Source organism: Manis pentadactyla, chromosome 1, assembly GCF_030020395.1.
Source record: "Manis pentadactyla isolate mManPen7 chromosome 1, mManPen7.hap1, whole genome shotgun sequence".
NCBI lineage: Eukaryota > Metazoa > Chordata > Mammalia > Pholidota > Manidae > Manis > Manis pentadactyla.
The window spans coordinates 109,582,638-109,603,328 of NC_080019.1; the positions used below are offsets into that span (position 1 = coordinate 109,582,638).

The 20,691-nt window shown below is 39.8% G+C and overlaps 1 protein-coding gene across 4 annotated transcripts in view; it reads left to right on the forward strand.

Moving 5' to 3' along the window:
* KCNMB2 (potassium calcium-activated channel subfamily M regulatory beta subunit 2) overlaps positions 1-20,691 on the forward strand; it is a 224,935-nt gene that overhangs the window by 145,534 nt on the left and 58,710 nt on the right. The window contains exon 2 of one of the 4 annotated variants that reach the window (XM_036926782.2): positions 10,354-10,527. The exons of the other annotated variants lie outside the window; for them this stretch is intronic. The gene's annotated coding sequence lies outside the window, so the exon portion shown is untranslated. The remainder of the gene's footprint in view (positions 1-10,353; positions 10,528-20,691) is intronic. 4 annotated transcript variants of the gene reach the window in all.

The window sequence follows — 20,691 nt, forward strand, 5'->3', positions numbered from 1 at the left end:
TCCTGGCTAGAGACCACTAGTTTGCAAGTAAAAACCAGACAATCTCCATCAATAATATCTACCATCTGCCTCCTTCATCAGGCTGCTAATTAAATAAGAATTAGTAAGATAATGATAGCAAAACTCTTGACTATTCAGGTATTTACTGAAGTAACAGGAAATAGCCATATATCTTCTTGAAAGACCAAGGAAATACCAATTCTAGCTTTCATTATACCTTGAACCCACATACTGGCTTCAGTACACATTTCCCCCATCAAAGCTGAGATTCCCATCTGGCCTAGAATCCCTTCCCCATATTTCTCCCCTCTCCCTCTTCACCTGGAGAATTTCAGTTCAGCTTTTAGGACTCAAATCAAATGTCACCTCTCTTAGACTTTCCTTCACTTTCTCTTTCTCCAATGTAGTAGGTAGAATAGTAGTCCCCCAAAGATGTCCATGTCTTAATCCCTGGAACCTGAAAATGTTACCTTATGTGTCAAAAGCAACTTTGTAGGTGTTATTAAGTTAATGATCTTGAGATGTGGAGATGATCCTGGATTATTCAGGTTGGCCCAATCTAATCACATGAGTCTTGAGAAGTGGAGAACCTTTCCTGGGTGTGGTCAGGGTAGACATGACTAAGGAAGGAGGGTCAGAGAAATGCAATGTTGCTGGCTTTGAAGGAGGAGGAAGGGAGCCATGAACCAAGAAATACGGGCTACCTCTACAAGCTGGAAAAGATGACGAAACAGTTCTCCCCTAGAGAGAGAATTCCAAAAAGGAATGCGATGCCACTGACACTGAATCTGGCTCAATGACACCTGCGTCAGACTTTGACCTATGGAATTATAAGATAATAAATATGCCTTGTTCTGAGCCATTAAATTTGTAGCAATTTGTTACAGCAGCAGTAGGAAACTAATAAAACCCCCTTCAGATTGGGTTAAATGCCCCTTCCATAAGCTCTTGTTACACTCCACACACACTGCCAACAGTCCATATATAGCACTCCTCAGAAGTAGTGATGTCATGTGCTTATTTGTGTTTCTTGCAATAAACTGTGAGCACCTTGAAAACGGGTATAGGTCTTCTGTGGAATGTGGTTGTCTGTGAATTCATTCATTCATCACACAAAACAGTTACTGAGTCATCCCTTCACATCTGGCTCTGAGACAGGCTCTGATAATGACACTGCATATTAACATTGCTTTTGCATTCCAGTCCATCTCCTGCCTGTGATTTTTCATTAAAGAAATGAAACTCAGATCAGGCATAATAAAGATGGGTGACTTCACCCAGACATGGACCCTAACAGCATTCATATCTTTAGACCCAGCTGTGGAAAGACATTAAAGACATATTTGTATCCACAAAATCTTTCCAGTGAATCACCGAGGTTATTTGGGGAAATATTATGAGCCTAGGTGAAGGGGGAGAAACTGCAGAAGGAAATGCAATTGCTTATTTTTCACACACAGAGTGTCAGGCAGAAGGCATCATGCAATGTTACCCATGACACCATCAGACAGATGACTATTTCTAAACCAAGTTATGAATCATGTTAGTGCTGTCTGTCCAAGAAGCAAAAGAGATGAGATCAGTTTAGGGATGAATTTGTATGCTTGTCGACTCCTTGCAGAAGGCACCTCCCAGTCTCCTCTGTCAGCATCAGGCCTAGGAGGGTTCAGCTCTTTCTTATCTACTTCCTCCCTCTACCCCCATTGTACTTTTAAGCAAGAATATGCACTAACACACACCTGAATGTACTTTTAATCTTTCAACCACTCCCAATTGCAATTATGCTCCTTGAAGTGCATTTTTATAGGGACACACTCTATCTTAAAAAACAAATAGTGCATATACCTCAGACTTGGTATCTCACCCTCTATTAAACTGAGAACTTCTCTACTCTTGGAAAGTTACTCAGGAATGCAATTCCTATTTCATCATTTGCACCTATCTCATTCTCCTTCAAGCTTATCTAATCTCCTCTTCTCAACATCACAAATCCAGAGATCAAGTGTTGGCCTGCAGGTGCATACGTAGTCTTAGTTGACTCTTTAGAAGAGAGGTTTGTGTGTTACTATGGCCTATCACATAATTTTCCAGAAAGGAAATGTGAGACAAACAAAGAAGATACCTATTTGATGCCAGGCTAGAAAAACTTGCCCAAACACTGCAAAAGGAAACAAATTCTAGTCAGGTTTTTTTTTTTAACCAAGGGGGCACTAGGACATGAGGGAAGAAAAAACAATTCCTCAGTACTGTATTTTTATGGAACTGACCAAATGTGGTACAGAGTGAGTGAGTCAGGCCAAGTATATCATGGTGTCTAGGTTTCAACAACTTCTCCTAGGCTGTGTTTTGTGTACCATACAACCAATGTGGTCCCAGCTCACTGGAAGCTGGCTGAAATGATTGTCTCTTCCAGAGTCAGGTTCAGCAGCTGCAAGCAGACCAGAATCCATGGGAGGGGTGGGGGTTATCAGTTCTCTGCCTTCTTCTATCTGTTTGTTTGTTTGTTTGATCTTTAGCACCACCCATGAGCTTGAGACCTCTGATCTCTTTAATCTGTTCTCTTTCTGGGTTCTTGCTGTCCTGACTTTCATATTTCATGTGTTGAGGTTCCAGTTAGCTCAGTGCTGGATGGATCAGCCAGGTCACAGATTCTTTCAGAAAGCCCATTTCCTAATAAACAGACTGAGAAAATGACCACTCTTGGCAGAATATTACATTTTTAAATCCCATTTCCAAGCATATTTTACACTTTTCTTCATCCCACCTTGCTAATGTATTTCAATATGCATCTCAATAATGTATCAATAAGCCATGGAGACCATCTTTAGGTGGAGGTCATTCCCAGGCCCTTACTGGAAGACGGTTTAGTTTTTCTGTCTTCAAGATTTTGCCTTTGTGCCATATACCAATCATCATAGGCTAGATTATGCTTCAATTTTTAGAAACCCCAAAATGTCAGTAGCTTAAAACAACAGGGGTTTATTCCTCTACTTATGCTATATGCCCACAGCTGGTTGACAGGAGGGAAATCTCATTGTAGTCACACCGGGGAGAACCCAGGCTGACAAAGAAGCCACCATCTCATCATCTCATTGGAAGAGTTAGCTCAGTCTCACTGGAGAAAGTCTCACACTGACACACATCTAAATGCTCTAGTGCAGTGTGACACACATCACTTTCGTATGCAATTTAAAGGTCCTATGTGACCACAAGGAAATGAGGAAGTACAATCCTACCATTTCCAGAAACACAGACATTGAAAATATTCAACAACACAAATGAGAATGTGTGCTGCAATAAAAATTTGTGCTTTGAGTAGTCATTCAATCCATAAATTGTCAAGTCATATACCTTATCCATTGTGCAGATGCTTATTATCATTAATAATCTACTAAACATTTTAGGTAATTGCATTTATTAAGTCAGAACACATCTACATGTTTCAGTTTTCTCATATCCAAACTGCTTCTCACTTTCTCCATTGTCAGTACCATCCTCCCCTCCTCCCCCTGACCACACACACATTCTCACCACCAGCCCCCCTACTCCCCTCCACCACATTTTATCCTCGGGGCTCCAGTTGCTTCCTAACTGGTCTCCTTGTTTCTATCTTTGTCCTGCAAAGGCCATTTCTTCACTTAACACCCAGAGTGTTTCTTTTCAAAATGTGTATCAAGTCTTCTCCTACGTAAGACCTTCCAATTTTTCCTAGCAAACAATAAAATACAAACTCTTTACCATGGCCTGTGAGATCTCCACTCTACCTACCTCTTCAACTTTACTGGGCACCATTTCTCCTTGCCACTCCACCCCAGCCACAATGGCCTTCTCTGTGCTCCCAAACAAGCCAAGCTAATTCATGCATCAAAACCTTTGCATTAAGCCTTCTCTCTGCCTGGAATGCTGTCTCTCCAATTCTTCACATGGCTGGCATCTCTTGCCATTCAGGTCTTATATCAAGGTACTATATACAGAGAGGCTGTCCCTGATCACACAGTCTAAAATATTACCTCCTCTAATCACTCACTGTTATTCATTTATTTAACACATATTTAAGTGTCAACAATGCACCAGACACTGTATTAGCTGCTTAGGTATGTTCAGAAACAAAACAAACAAGTATGCCTGCTCCAGTGGGGGAAGACATAGAATATATATTAAATAAGTAAGTTATATGTTTAACTAAGAGGTAGGAGGGAAGGAGTGAAAGACGGAGGGAGGGAGGGAGGAAGGGAGGGAAGAGAAGGAAATGAGTGACCTACTTGAACACTCTCCTACGGAACAAAGATGGGATGATATTTAGTGTTTAAATCCTGCTACTTCTATATGATTTTTTACCTTAAGATAAAAGTTTATGATTAAAAGTTTCTCTCTAAATTGGGGATCAACAGAGGTGAGGTTTAGAACCCCACCCCACCCCCGTTTTGAGAGAAATCTTCTGCATCCGTGGATGTTTTGTTGCCCTTGTCTAGCTTGGATTAATACTTAGTCTATAGGCACAGACTTGATCATCTACATTTGCCCTCTTACAGCACTAAATTATGTTTTCTACCTTTATCTTGCATCTGCCTACCACTTCAGCATTTTATTAAAAAATAATAATAATAATAATAATAAGGGAGAAATGTGGGATTCACATATAAATCAAGTATAAAAATAAAACGAATAATCATATCTGACTTGTTTATAGTTTATGATGCATGATCAAAACCGAAAGTTTCTGTGATATGACTACCCTTGCACTGTTCACCATGTAAGAACTTATTCATTATGTGAGAACTTGTTCGTTATGCTTCAGAAGATTGGAGACTGTTGAGATTTAGGCTTGGGGTTGATTAATGATTGTGCATTGAGTCCCCTACACAGAATTTTATTGTTGTTAACAACCATTTGACCAATAAATATGAGAGATGCCCTCTCAAAAAAAAAAAGTTTCTCTCTATTAAAGTATTTCAGCTAACTCTAATTCAATGATAGAATTAGAGTATTGCCATCTTCCAGCATTTTGGTCCAGATAATCCTTTGTTGTGGGGGGCTGTCCCATGCATTATGGGTTATTTAGCAGCATCCCTGGCTCCACCCATCAGATGCTGGTAATTGTCTCCAGACAGTGCCAAATGTTCCCTGGGAGGAAAAATTGACCTGCTTAAGATCCACCGATTAAAGAAATGAGCATCAGTGCCTATTTACATGATAAAATGAGAGACAAACAGACTTATGTGCTCTCTGATGGCAGTACAAAACACAACCCCTAAAATAATCTTGCCAAAAAATAAAAGTGAATAAAACCTAATTAAGCCTATAGCTCTAACTTCCAATGTGGAGGAGGTACTGGAGACAGAGACACATATTAAACAACACCAGAAGGACAATCAGCAAAATCCATACCATGGGAAACAAACAAACTGTTCTTCAACAAAGGGTTGCAAGCTAAAAGCAAAAGACAGAGAAAAGAGACAGATGTGGGAAGGAAGCCTAAAGGTTAAAAAAGGCTAAGCAAAAACTGGAGAAATGCAAAACTTACTGGATATTTGGTGATAATAAGTAATTATTAAAGTTATGGTGAAATAATAATACTGTGATAATGTTTTTTAAGAGAAACCTCTTTCTGTTAGAGATAGATAATAAAACACACCCAGTCTTGATTATTTGCAGATTCTACATTTGTGATTTTGCCTACTCACTAAGATTTATTAGTAGCCCGAAAACCGACACTCAAAATGCTTCTGCAGTCATTCATGCACGAGCACAGTGGCAAAATGCTTGAGTCACCTGATGTACAAGTTCCCAACTTAAGATGAAGAAGGCAATGGTCTGCTTTCTTATTTCACCTTTCATAACTGCATACAAACATCCTTTTCCTGTTCTATTTAGTGCCACATTTCTCACATTTTTGTACTTTCTGTGGGTGATTTTGCTGTTTAAAATGGCCCCAAATGTAATGCTGAAGTCCTGTCTAGTGTTCCTAAGTACAAGAAGGCTGTGATGTGCCTTATGGAGAAAATAGGTATCAGAAAATCTTCACCCAGGCATGAGTTATGGTGCTGTGGGTCATGAGTTCAATGCTAATGAATAAAAACATATATTAAATAAGATGTCTTGAATAGAAAGACTCATAAACAAGATTATATATTGGTTGCTTGACAAAAATGTTGTGACCTGAGTCTCATGGAATCTTAACCCTGCATTTCCCTTAGGAGTTAATGGTTCAGTATTTTCTAATCAGCATTTATAGCAACTTTATGGAACATTAACCACCACAAATGTGAATTTACTATATAACAAATGTAATTCATTGATTCTTGATTTCTACACTTTCATCTTGTAGAAAGTAATTCTTTAGTAAGCACTTACTGTTGTCCTTAAACAGCTACCTAATCCATGTAAATAAAATATATTCATATGTGCACTTATAAATCTATATATAATGCTTAAAGATAAAATCATCCTGATAATTTAAAAAATGACAATTGACTGTACAAAAATGAAATTATGTAATGTTGGATTTGTTCCACAATAATCTGGAGTGAGGAGCAACAAGTAAGGGTAGATGAAAGACTGGCCATAGTTGATAACTGTTGAAACTGAGTGGTGATATTTGGGGTTTCATTATACTCTACTCTTGTATATGTTTGAAATTTTCTATAATAAAAGTTATAAAAATAGAGCTAGTGTAGAATAAGAATTTGGAGAGACACCTATCAGAAGTTTACAATTTTGGTTAAGATGGTGAAGGGCAGGTCTTGCTGAAAAGATGACATTTCAGAAAGAGATGAGAAACATTTAATTAAATATGAATAACCATCTCACATCACATAAGAGGACTCAATAATATTAGTTAAAAGTTAGCTTATCTAAAAGAGTCAACCACTGAAATACCACAGAGCCACAGTCAATCTTGGTTTTGGATCTTAAAGAGTCCTGCTTCTAAATGCTGGACTTGATTTGCTAGACTAAGTAAGACTCCCTCATTCGTGCCCCCTCCAACTTTCTTGTCTTTCTCATCGAAGAACAGCCTATACTCTCCTTTCTGGACCTTGCCATTCTGCAGCTAAAGACAACATCTCAGCCCAAGCCCTCTGAGTGTAGAAGCCCCCGACACAACACCAGGGGCTCATTCACTTCTGCCCACGCAGAAATGCATCTGATGGGTGGCTTTGGATGGTATTCACAATAGACACCATCTTTCAGAAGAAGGTTTCTAAACTAAGGTTTCTAAAGGTTTCTATCTCTTCGATACACAGACTCCATCATTTCCTGATGGACTTACACCAGTTTTCAAGAATAAGTCAGAAAGTCAAAGGGAGGAATGATACTAAAAAGTATTTTTAAAATACAGACTAACCAAGAATGTTTACTATTTTAAATTAATTAAAGTACTGATGCCAAACAATGATCTTTGATGCATGAATATCCTTCCACTCTACAGAAAGAAGTCTATAGAATAATCACAGAAAGACACTCTACCAGCTTCCTTAAAGAATAGTAGAAGCTAAAGACCAGGATCCAGGTTATGCCCCTCCCCAAATCTGTAACCACACATTGTTACATTAGCATTATGGCAAATTTTAGCTCCATCTCTTCCCCCAAATCAGGCAGCTAATGGTTCTAAGCATGGATTTCAGAATGGAAGGGACTAAAACAGCTTTCCTTTATACTTTATGAACTATGGCTTGAAAGATTTCAGTTTAGTTTTCAAACTTCTTCCTCATTACTTTCTAAAAAATGTTCCAACAGTCATTATAGTACATTGTCAATGGGAACAAAAATGAGACTCATGAATAATAAATTTATAATTTGTCCATGATATAAAACATTAGTTTAACAATCATTTGCTAAATAAATACCATATTCCAGGCATATACTGAAAACCTAGTAAACAAACATGAATAAGACACAGTCCCTGCCCTCAAGGAGCTTCCAAAGTATTGGTAGAAACAGAAAAAATATATAATTTAATATGAAAAAAGTATAATGAATTTATGCATAGTAGTTTAAGGGAGCTGCACATAAAATGAGTTGAGGGTAATGTCAGGAAAGACAACTCAGAGATGACAGGAATGCTCAATATTAGATAAAAAGTCTTCCACTACATAGATCACCCACACCATGACTTTCACCAATGAAACCCAAGATATTCCCTTTGAAGAGGACTATGCAATATGAAATATCCACATTTGCTGACAACACTGATATTTAGTAGGAACTCAAGTATGTGCCAGCATAATTGTTTATGGACCAAATGGCTACAAATTGGCAATAAAATCTCCCCACCAAGTAATCAGAGTACAAGCATCTGTTGATGAGTGAAAGTTAGCATGTTTGGCCACTGACAAACCATTGACATTAACTTTTTCGTGTTAATTTTCCCTTCCCCACAACTGCTCCCCTTCCCCCATTCCTCATCTCAATGAATGACACCACCACCACCCAACACAGGAACCTAGGAGTAATCGTGACACTCTGTCACTCTCATTCTTTGTAATCCTGCAGCAGATTGGCTCCCCAACTTTATTCCCTGCCATATTTCCAGCCACCAGCACCTCTACTATTGGCCCCCTCCATCAGTCTGTTTTACTCTAAAACATCAGTAAGACTGATGTTTTGAAAATTCAAATCTGATCTTGTTATTCCCTCCTTCAAACTATTACTAACTCCCCACTGATTTCAGAATACTGTCCAAGATCCTCATAAGGGCCCCACAGTCCCATGGCAGCTTCAAGTTGTGCCACCATCCTTCATTTGAGCACTAACCCACTGGTATTCTCCAACTTCTCCCAATAAGCTAAACTTCCTCTTGACTCAGGGCCTTTGCATATCCTTTTTCTTCTGCCTAGAACTCTCCTACCCAATCCCCAACCCCTCTTTAGACCTCAAGTCAAATTTTACTTCCTGAGGAAACCTTTCTCTGGTCCTCCATAGTACACCGGCCCTTCCTCCCAGCTAACCCCACCCCCTCCATTGTGCCCTCTCACACCTCTCAGAGCTCTACCTTCACTGGAATGTCAACTCCTAAGGGCAGAGACTGTCCAGTAATTATATGTTCTAGTTACACACTTTGTGGCTATTTGAGTAATGTCTGTTCCCCCTCCTCATCAGATTGTAAGCATGAACTCATGGGCCATATCTAGCCTGTGGTACTCCTAAGTAAATATTTACTTAACCACTCTGTCTTAACATGTAGAATGTGATGAAAGTCAAGATCACATATTGTTTACAAAAATACACAATTTCCAGCGATCATTTGATATGTAGTTAGGAAAAAGTCATAAGATGAATGGTGGGTGTGCGAGGGGGGCCTCTAGATTGGAGAAATGTCATTAGATAACAGAAAAAGTGTGCCCTTGTGTGAATGTTGGAGGAAGAGGGTGTGCAAGTAGAGGATTCAGAAAAATTGACAGCCAGACCCACTTGTGTAAACCAATGGGTTATGTGACATTAGACTTTGTCACTTAACCTCGCAATAAGCTTCCTCATCTATAAAACTAGATACAGAAACACTTTCCTGCCCACCTAACATGACATGTTGAAGGGAAGACTTCTACATCAAAGAAAAAGAGCTCTACCACAGTAACAGGCCATTATCATATAATCATGGAAATAAAATCTTATTTCCACTGTTGAAGTGTTTCAAAGAATTTGCCTCTGGGGACAACCCCAGACATTTTTTTTCTTACAGAGCTAAATGAATTGTCTAGTCAGACAGTCTGGGTCTGACCAAATTTTCTGGTGAATTACCAAGGCTGTTCTCTGTAGGGCAGATGCCACTTCACAGGGCACTACCCTCTCCTTGCATTCAAGAATGATTGGTGAATATAGCTTCTAAAGGTGGAGAAGCTAAATCTTTCTGACCTCCAAATTGATGTATCCTTTGTTAAGCAGTGTGCTATTGAAACAAAGTCAAGAGGAAGAAAATGCTCTTAAAAAGAGGTCACAAACTCAAATGCTTTCTGGGACAGGCAGATAACATAAAGTTGAGAGGCAGCCCAGGTAACGGGACAAAGATACGACAGCACCACAGAGATGAAAATAATGCATATTGTCCAAACCAAAGAAAAGGGGCTGCAACCATTAATTATGCTAAGGAAATAGGCATAAATCAGAAATATGGCCAGGCAAACTAAGACATATGGTCACCCTAGTCAGTCAACATGACTGCTTGGCTCCAGTTAATGCGGGAACACCCATCTGCTATTGACAGGTCTTCAAGAGAATCCAGAAATTTGGGGTTTTATACAAAATTTTCTGATTTTAAATGTTGGCAACTGACTCTTCTAAACACTGAGTATACCATACAAAAACATACCATTCAGGCAGCCAGATTGTGACCTCTTTCTTTATTTTCTTCATCAGTATTCACCATTAGCAGGACTACAGTTCCCCAAAAAGATACCTGCCTGTATCACCTTCAACTGAAGAGAGTGAATCTTTGGAGAACACATTAATGAACACACATATGCTGAGTGCTTGCCATCTAAGAGATGCTCTCACATGTATTATCTAATTTAAATTACCCAACATCAAGAGGTAAGGATTCTTACTATTCTCTCCTTTCCAGGAGAAAAATCACAGGCTGTATGTAACAAAATGACTTAAGTTCCTGAATAACAGACCTGGGATACATAGTCATCAATTCTTCACAAATAACAAGTTTAGAGGAACCTAGAAAGGTAAGAAGTGAAAGGCAAGGAAAGAGAGTAGCATTAAAGCCAAAAGAAAGGAGTGAGAGAAACAATTTTGACTGTCTGGCACAAAATAGGGTCTCTGTATTTATTTGTTGAATGAATGAGTGAATGAATGAATGAATGAACGAACATGTTTGTGAACCTGTGGTTGCAGTGTCAGTATTTACTGTATGAAAGAGGATGTATTTGAAGTTAGACACACTTGTATTTGAACGTCTTCACTGTATACTGGAATGTGAATTTTGGTAGATCTTTAACCTTTCTAACCTCAGCCCCTCAACTATCAGATGGACATAACATCTCCATAGAGGGCTATTTTGAGAAATAATTGGAACTACAGATGGGAAACAACTAGCACAGTGTGTGGCCCACAGTATAAACTCAGTGGATGTTCACTTCCTCCTGGCTCTCTTGGGAAGAAGAGGGGACATTCCTTGTTTCCTCTCCCATAGGCCCTTAGTTTTCTACAAGGGTCTATTACCTCTATCAAATTGATCCCTACCCCATTCTCCCTTCTTCACTTTCATCCCCTTACCTGGCTCTGGTTTGTCCCCATCAACGGGGCATCCCCCTCTGCTGCTCAAATGGCTTTTCTGCCTACAATCCCTTGCCTCTGGGCTAGGAGTGAAAGGGGATGGTGTCAGTATTCTCTGGGCTTTCCGATACTGACATAAGATGAAGGGTTCACAGCCTTCATCCAACCATGAGACCATTTAGCCCTTCGAGAGCTTGCCTGTATCCTCTTCCTGGTGGGTGGCCCCGCAGCCTGGTGTGGGACCTGGCTGACAGCAGACCTTCAGTATACACCCACTGAGGGAATGAACTTGCCTTACAATTTAAATCTCTTCTTGCAAATCCCAACTCTGCATCTAACCGAGGCTCATACTCTAGATTTAAAGTTGTCCAGTAATTGTAGAGAAGTTCATCATTACTAGGTAATTAATAAACACCTGCCCAGGACTTAAGATTATTGTAAGGAAGAATAACGTTAAGTTTTAAAAACCCATCTTCCTTAATTATTGTAGATGCACTGATTTATGGATATAATGGGCAAGTAAAAAGAGTCTAACCAACTGTTCATATCCATCGTAAAAATACATTTGACTAAGGAATCACAGTGCTGAAAATCATAGACCACCTCAGAAAGGCAATTTGACTGTCAGGATATATTTCATGAAGTACAGCCAGTAAAACTACCTTGCAGTAAATGATTGGGGAAATTAGGTACATTATTTTAGGAAGATTCAAATGCTACTCACATTCATAAAACATCTAATGGGGTAGCACACTCATCTGATAGGACTGGGCCTTCATAGACTGGCCCTGCCCCGCACACACAGGCCTCAGTTGTAGTGAGATCTCTCTGCCCTGCTGCGCATGCCATGCCTGTGGGGTCATGACTGTGGCAGAGTCAATGACTCTAACAACATTGGATGCTCCTCAAAATGTACTCCCAATTGGTCCTAACACATCCTTACCCAACCCACAGGAATAATGATCATTTTGTGGTCAAGGTGAAAACAAAAGCAAAATTTTAAACGTGTGCTTTGTTTAGATTTTCTGAGAAGGGGCAAAGATGCCAATAAAGCCCCATTAAAGCAGGTCTATCAGCAGCGTAATTAACATCTTCTCAGCTGAAACCTGACACTCTGACGTCTGGCTCCCTGCACAGAGCGAGGCCATCACCCAGAGCCCTGGTTGAGGGGACAAATAGGGGCATCACGGGGGCTGCCAAAAAAATGTCCAAAGTGCACAGAGAGACAAACGTGCCTGTAGCAGCAGGCATATGGCTGCGGCTGGGGGAATCCCCAAGAGGGTTTTGAGCTGATGGCCTCAGACACTCTGCAATACTGTGTCAATATGGCTGTGGGGCACCATTTCCCATCACTGTGCCGGGCCGCATGCTGGCCAAGAAGCATCTGCCCCCCTGATCTGACAAAGGGGGCCTGGGCAGGGGGACAAGGGGGTGGGGCTTTGTCCAGTTATGTCTCACAGGAGCACTGTGTGGAATCCAGGGGAGGGTAAGCTGCATGATTTGGGGAGTCTGGGCTATTACAAAAAACAGTTATCTTGAGGGAATACTAGGACTAAGAGGTCTGAAAAATGAGTAGGATTCCTACAGGGAAAGGAAAGAGAAGAAAAACTTAAGGCAACAGCCACTGTGTGCTCCATAGCAGTGCAGCAAAGCATGCAGAAAGGGCTCCAGGGGGCCTGAGGCCAAAGCAGGCTCAATGCTCTCTCTGCGCTAAGCACATATCCTCTCCCCAAAGTTTCAGCCCGCATTAAGTTATAGTTATAACTGTCTAAATGTGTTAGAATAATAAATTAATTCTGGAAATTGTAAACGTAAATTACATTTCTAAGTTTTATCAAGCCAAAAAAATAATAAATTATAGTAACCTGTCACAGCCATATCACATATCAGAGTATATCCACCAACCCTCCCCACTTCTACCCCACCACTCCCCATCTCCTCTTACAGCTGGATCCTTCAAGGTTATAGAAGCTCAGAAATTCTCAGAGCAGCCAAGCTTTCTCATCTTTATAATTTTCCTCAAGGAAAAGCAAACATAGACTCTCAAGTGCTATACAAGTGACACCAATCCCCAGGCTCCTGCTGTGTCGACAAAATTCTGCAGGCGCAAATGGACTGGCTCCGAAAAAGCCCGGTTACTATACTTCTTTAAGAGTGCCATTGCCCAGTCTCTGATTGTGTGGCTCCCCAAGTTCCTCTTACAGGAGAGTGGTCTGATAGCAAACCGTTTCAGCCACACTGGCGGGGAGAAACACAAACACAAAAGCCGGCACAGGGATACAGCCGACAGGGTGATGGTTCATTTACTTCTCTCTTTGGAGCTCATGGCACTATAAACTCCAGCATTAAATTTTAAGCATTTAATGCAGGAGGATCAAGAGGAAGCCAGAGAAGTGTTCAGGTTCATCGACCACAGGCCTTGCTATGAGTTTTCAGCTGGACAAAGAAGGGCATTGCTTGAAGAGAATGCAACACGGGTGGGAATATAAAACATCTATTTCTGGAGATTCATGAACTGATATCATTAACAGATGTTTGTTTAGAGTGTATAGATATGTGACCCTCAAGAATGTCAATATTCACTAGAATATAATTTGTTAGACTGACAGGAGTTAAATCCTATTCTAACTATCAGCAGAGATGGAAAGAGACTGTGATCTCTTTGAAATTACTATGGTTAGAAAGAAATACACTAAATATAGCAAGTTAATAACACAGTATTTCACATCAAATGAAGCTATAATGGGTCTTTTATAGCTAGGCATGCCTGATAAATTGTTGACATGATAAATACAGAATAATAACCCAAAATGTCTTTTTGCTCTCTTAGTCCTTGAAGTTAAAATCTGAACCACTTAGTTTTATCACTGTAGTACACAGTCTCAGTTTTCTGGCAGATACATGAGGAATTAGTCCTTGAAAGAGAGAGAATAAGTGATACCAATCGTTAGAAGGAAGAAAAGGTATTTCACATTTGTTTAATGCTTCAGTTTTTCACTTATTCATTCAATGAGTATTTCTGAAGCCCCTACTACGTGCTATGCTAGATGTTAGGTGGATGGTGTAACCAAAACAAAGCAACCCCTGCTTCCATGGAACCAAACCTTTCATACATCCTAGAGAACAACACAGAGCAAGGGGTGGGACCCACCGGCTCAGCCTCATCAATTTCTATTTATTTTTTCTTGTTGTTATGCTTGGATCAGAGGCTCCCTGGAGCCTTCTCTTGAAAGATGGTAATTCCTGGAAAAGCACATGGATCTTGTGCAATTCCACGAACAGGAACAGGCATGGTTAGGCTTCTCAGGACCTATAATTGGACCCAGAGCAGCCATAAATCTCAAGCTGCTTTTGCTCTTCTTTCCACTCTGTGTCTTAGTTTCCTCATCTGCAGAGTGGAGATATTAACAAAACCTACCTCATAAAGCTATTGAAGGACGCACAGACATAAATCCTATAAAGCCCTTGGTATGGTGCTTCTCAGGCAGTAAGAGTCATGGCAACAAATAGTGATGGGATTTAGTGACCTGCCAAGCACTAGTCTACAGATTTTCCATGTATAATTCACACAATCCTCACAACAACCCTATGATGAAAATACTATTATTATCTTCATTTTATTGACAACAAACCAGAGCTTTAGAGAAGTTAAATAAGTTGCTAAAGATCATACAGGTGATAGGAATCCACAAACTTCAAAACCTTAATGAGTGAGCTAACAAAATACCTGGCTTAGTCTTGTCCTTGACTCAGTAAATCTTTTCTCAGTCTCCATGTTGCTTGATTGAAGTGCTCCTAGCTTCCGCTCCCCGTGACCTCTCTTGGCCTGATTCTACGCCAGGGCTTTACTATATGTTTCCTTTTTCAAATCGCAGTTCATCTGTTCATGACGAATCCTTCCAAGGTTTGTCAGCCCACTTTATGTCAGTGTCCACCCAGGCCAGTTTGCTGATAGAAGGGCCTATGGGCATGGCAGGCACTATGATTGTACCCATTCTACAGATACAGCAATCAGTGTGTTAACAAGTCTGGTGACCGACCCAAGCTCATTCTGTTAATTGTTGCCAAAGGTAGAACTCCAATCTGGGATTTTTTTTTATTCTGACACCAGTGAACTTTCCATGTTTCCTCTGGGATATTTCTCTCTGTGCATATGGACACCAAATTCTGCCTAGCTTGGAGTCATCACTTTACTCAAAAGTAACCACAGTCAAGATCATATTTAACAATAGCAAGTAAAAAGTAAAGAGCGGAAGACTATTTCAGCTGGTTCATACCCTGGAGCTTAGCCTACCATGGAAGTACTTTGTTCACCTAATACAATAAATTCTCTCGAGTAAATATTTGCTTTTTTATCCCCCCTCTTGATTTCTGTATCAAGATTTTCTGCTTATGTACTAAGAAAAGAGAACTTTTTATAGCTCTATCAGAGTACAATTCTTGCCAGCTCAAACATTGCCAGATGTCATTTTGGGGAAGGGAGGAGAGCTTGGAGGACGCTAAGGCTTCTAAAATAATCTACAAAAATTTAATATTTAGAAAAGAAAAATGAAGGCTTATGTGTGGAGGTAGGGAATTGGGCAGCATGGAATGCAATCCTTTTTTACACTGCTCAACAGAGAGGTTGTTTATACTAATTGGTTCTCCATAAAGAGGTTGGACTTCAGTCTGCACCCTTCCCTCCCCAAGGCCTGCAGCAAATACTCTAAGCTTTATGCCTTTGACAGAAGCTAGCTGTTGGAAATTGAGAATGGAGCATCACACTGAAAGTTAGCTTGGAACCCAAAACTATTCCTTAGCTACCCCGAGGCCTTGTGTCTTGACATCCTGTTCATTATGTTGAAATATTGACTGAGATCTGTCTTCCGTTAGGAGAAGTGAGACAGGTGTTCATACTTAGAAACTCAAGAAACCTACCTCTTACTGGCAAGTAATAAGGATTGCAACAAACCAAGATTTCAGTTTAACAAACAATGGTTCCTTATGACCTCAGGAAGAACAAGAACTTTATTAAGGATTTGTCCTACAGTTGGACCCTGTTTTATCAAATTACCCACAGAGACAGTGTGGTCTAAGGGAAAAACATGGCCCCAAGAATCGGAAAAATCTGAGTTCAAATCCTTACCATGTCATTAATTTAGTTCGTCTCTCTGAGCTTTAGTTTCTTTACCTATAACGATGAGGATATTAAAACCTACCACACTGTTGTCATAAAGAATGTATATGATACATCAGAATGACTGCTGAGAAGAAAATAAAGTGCTTTCCTTCCTTCTCTGGGAGAAATGCCTTATAAAACAAATTTCTACTACAACAGGACAATTTGGTATCCATGATCATTATATCTGATCTCAAATTGCAACATCTAGAGCAGAGCTATAAACAACTTGTCCTATGAGAATTTATACAATAACAATTCTAACCCAACTTACTCAAAGCTGGTTACAACTTTCCTTCGAACCTTCCTGCTTTTTCAATACTTACAGGCAGATGTTTCTAAACAACTATCTGCTAGTTAGGAGTGAATATCTCATCTAGATACTCTCCATGCCATCTGGTCATTTTGTACCCAGCACCTTCTTGCTCTTCAAAACAGTTCTGTGGAGGCAGCAGGCTGCAGTCTTTGAAGATCTGATTCTGGGACTAAGAATTTTCATTATTTGCATCTAGGAATTATTTTCATTTATTGCTTAAAGCCATAAACTTAGATAATTAACTAACTTGGCATTGTTCAAAGTTGTGAGTGCAGAGAATTAATTAAAGGCATCATTTCAAGTGTTTGCAAGGGGTAAATTGGGGTGAAATTATGACAGCTGAATTGAACAGATTGGAATATAGATGCGTCAGGGCAGAGGTATCTGAAATATGTTTCTAACCTCTGGGGAAGCTGATTAAATTTATCATCTCAGCATCTTCTTCTGCCTTTAATTTGGTGATGACTCTCAAAGTAGCTATGTAAGACTAAAGACACAGACTCTTTCCCATGGGCATGGACATGAAAATCATAGTAGAAGGACTGCAGAGCTTCCTCTGAATATGACGTGTGCCTTGAGAGCCAATGGATATTGGACAGCCCCAGGACATGTATTTTAAGGAGTGCCCAAATAAATATTAGCTGTTGAATTCTTACATGCCAGTCAATCAAAAAATGTGTATTAAAGACCTAGTATTGTTGGGCATGGAGCAGGTTACAAATTGCAGATTAGCCATATTCTTCTGCAAGGATAAGCACGAAGATAAAATATGCACTAAATTGGTAATGAGACATACATCTATTAACCACTTTCAGAGCTCAGAGGTGGAAACTCTTACTCATTGCTGAGGAAGTCACTTAGAAAAGAGGTCAAATGGGAATCAAAATAACCTACTCATTCTGCCATTAATATCTCATAGTCTTGTTATTCAATGACCTTGACAAGAAAAAACTATTTGGGAAATAGAACATAGAGAATTAGGGATCTTGAGAGGGAAAGGAAAAAAGAAAGAGTTTGGTATTGTTTTTCCCAAAATATAACATAAAATAGGCAATAATGTTTTAATAACATAGTGTTATACCAATCTGTGGCAGCCATCTACAAAAGACCCACTTCAGACAGCTCAACTTCTAAAGCTCTCCATCAGTGAGGACAACAGAATGGCCAGTCAGCCATTCCACTATGAAGGGGAAACACAGCAACGCCTTATTTCAGGGCCAGGAACATGAAGGAGTCTCCTCACAAACTCTGTCCTCCCCACCCTCATCTAATCAATGTGAGGCTCATCCTGTCATTCAGCACACACTGCCCAGAAGGACCCAGACAGATGTCCACACCCACACAGACCTTAGAGGCAGGTCCTTCAGTAGGAGTCCTGGTTCTACTCTGCCCTGATGGTTGGAGGTTTTGGGTCTCCTGCTTGTAGACTCATGAGGTAATGAGAGAGGGAACCGTCCTAAGGACACTACTAGCTAGTGATTCCCTGCTGTGATATCCTCAGCAACTCCAGCAGACAAATCAATTTCCTGCCTCATGTAACACTCATGTTCTTATAAGTTCTTCTCACATCCATCATGGCGTTATCCTTTCAATGGATCTACTTGTTATTTGAGGGAGCAGATCCATCTGGCCAGGATAGAAAAGCATTCCCAGCTATGCTGCCTAGAAGCCCAGCCTAGTTTTACATGACTGGTTTAGACAACTCATGTAAATAAACAGTTCGTGATTTTTTGCCTGCCAGGAATATGGAAGGCCATTCACTTATTCCCCATTCAATGAAAGGACCAAGATATACGCATTGTCTGCTATGCTTCAGGCTTGGTACTCTCTGCAAGAGTGAGGCTTTAGTCACAGGAAGACCCAAACAAGGAATTGCAAAGAAATAGTTTAAAGACAGATAAATAATAACAATAATAATAAGCCTTCAAAGTTAAAAACATTTACAAGATACAGTTGAATAGATTATCTGTCCTACAGCAACTGGAGACATAGTGAAGGCACCTAAAGGTACAATGGGGAAAAGGGGAAGCGGAATGTTCTTTTGGAGAGTATTTGAGAATTTAACTGCACATGTATTTCATTTTGGGAGTCAATCAGTCCCTGAGCCTGGATGGCTCAGAGCAAGTCTCAGTCACATAAAATGATGTGCCTAGGAGTTCAACTATAAAGGAGTTCAACCAATCAATTGTTACCTTTATTAAATTTTTACTATGCATGCAATACTTTGCTGATGTTACATCTCTTGGCCTCAAAGCAATCACTGGAAGTAGGATCAGAGTTAATAGCTTTCTTTTGGTCTTCTACACAAGAATATTAACTAGTAGAAGCAAATGTTAAGTCAACTAAAGCCTCAAATACCTCATATTGTAAATGGTCATTTCCTGCCAAAAGCCTACATTCTATATGGGGAGATGTGCCCTATACGTTTAGAAAACTAAAAACATAGGACAACTGTGCTAGGTGGTGTGTAGCTACAAAGATGAATTAATTTCTTTAAGTTCAAGGATCCTCCAGTTTATTATGGAAAGGGTATATTAACTATCCTAACAAAAAGTGTCACATGAGAACTGTAAACACAGAGCTGTTAGAAATAGCAATGGATTCTAGCTTGTGGTAATCAAGAAATGATATTTGAGCTTGATTTGAAGAATATCAAATATTTTAACAGGTGAAGAAGGAAAGGAATTTTTTCAAGAAGGTAAGGCACATGTCCTGGGGACATGGGAGCATATGATCCATTTCAGAAATAGTACACAGTCCAATGTGGCTACAGTGTTTGGGATTAATAAGGAAGTATGATGGGAGACGATATCAAAATAGCAGGTAGGGACCCAATCGTGGAGTGCCTTGACCACCATGCTATGAAATTTATGGTCTAACAGAAGGCAATTAAGGGCAATTAACAGCTTTTAGCAAGGAGAGATATTATCAGATGAACATTTCATAAACAGAAGTTAGAGAATGGAAAACTGGAGGCAAGACTAGTGAAAATATAGATCATAGCCTGGGATACCAGTTATTACAGTGGTATAAGTGGTATAACCTGAGATACTGTAGTTACTAGTAGTCAGAGTAGAAGGAAGGGGCTATCCTTGAGAAACACTTCATGGGCCAAAATTAACCACAAAGTGAAGGAGTAGGGAAGATGAGGGTATGTCCTCTAGCCCAGGAACTAGAAAGGGTAAAAATAAAGTCAGTGAAGAATCAATTTGGGGTACAAAAGATAAACTCATACATAGTCTTTTAAAGAAGAGATCCCTGTGGGCTGAGCTAGTAATCACAAGTCACCCAGAATTGGTCTAAATGCCATGGCCCCATGGGTAAAGACAAGAAAGAAGGAACTTTTTCTCTAGTTCTCCTATAGCTGACCTTGCATTTTATACCAAGTTCACTCAGTCCTGGTTAGGTGCTTGATCTCTCTCTGTCAATGTGCTCCAACACCAAAAGCAGAAAGCAAGATTTCTTCCACCAAAATGCTATAAATATTAATTGTCATCCTGTAATAATAATTATGTCTGTAGGAAAAGGAGCAGTAAGAACTTAATTTATAAAGTGCATTACACTTTATAAAACATTCTAACACTCATCACTTACTCATTCAACTGCCTACCAGGAAGGTAAGCATGAATGTACTCTAGAGTGGGGCTACCTGTGTCAGGCTCTGCCACATAGTCACTGTGTGACCTTACACACATCACTTAACTTCTCTGTGCTATTTTCTCATCTGCTCTATAAAACATCTAAGATAACAATGTTGTGATGATAACTGAATGAATTAATTCATTTACGGCAGTTAGAAAACTGCCTAGCACTAGTGTTTGACATATTACTTTCAATAGGGCATGCTGATGGATGCTTTGAGGTAGTTAAGGGGTTTTAAAGGCAAAGCCTCCATCATGAAGTAGTTTAGAAGTTATTGGAAGAGAATCAAATGGAATATAGGTAATTTGTATTAGTTTTAAGGTAAAGCTTTGACCCGATTCCATTACTCCCCGTA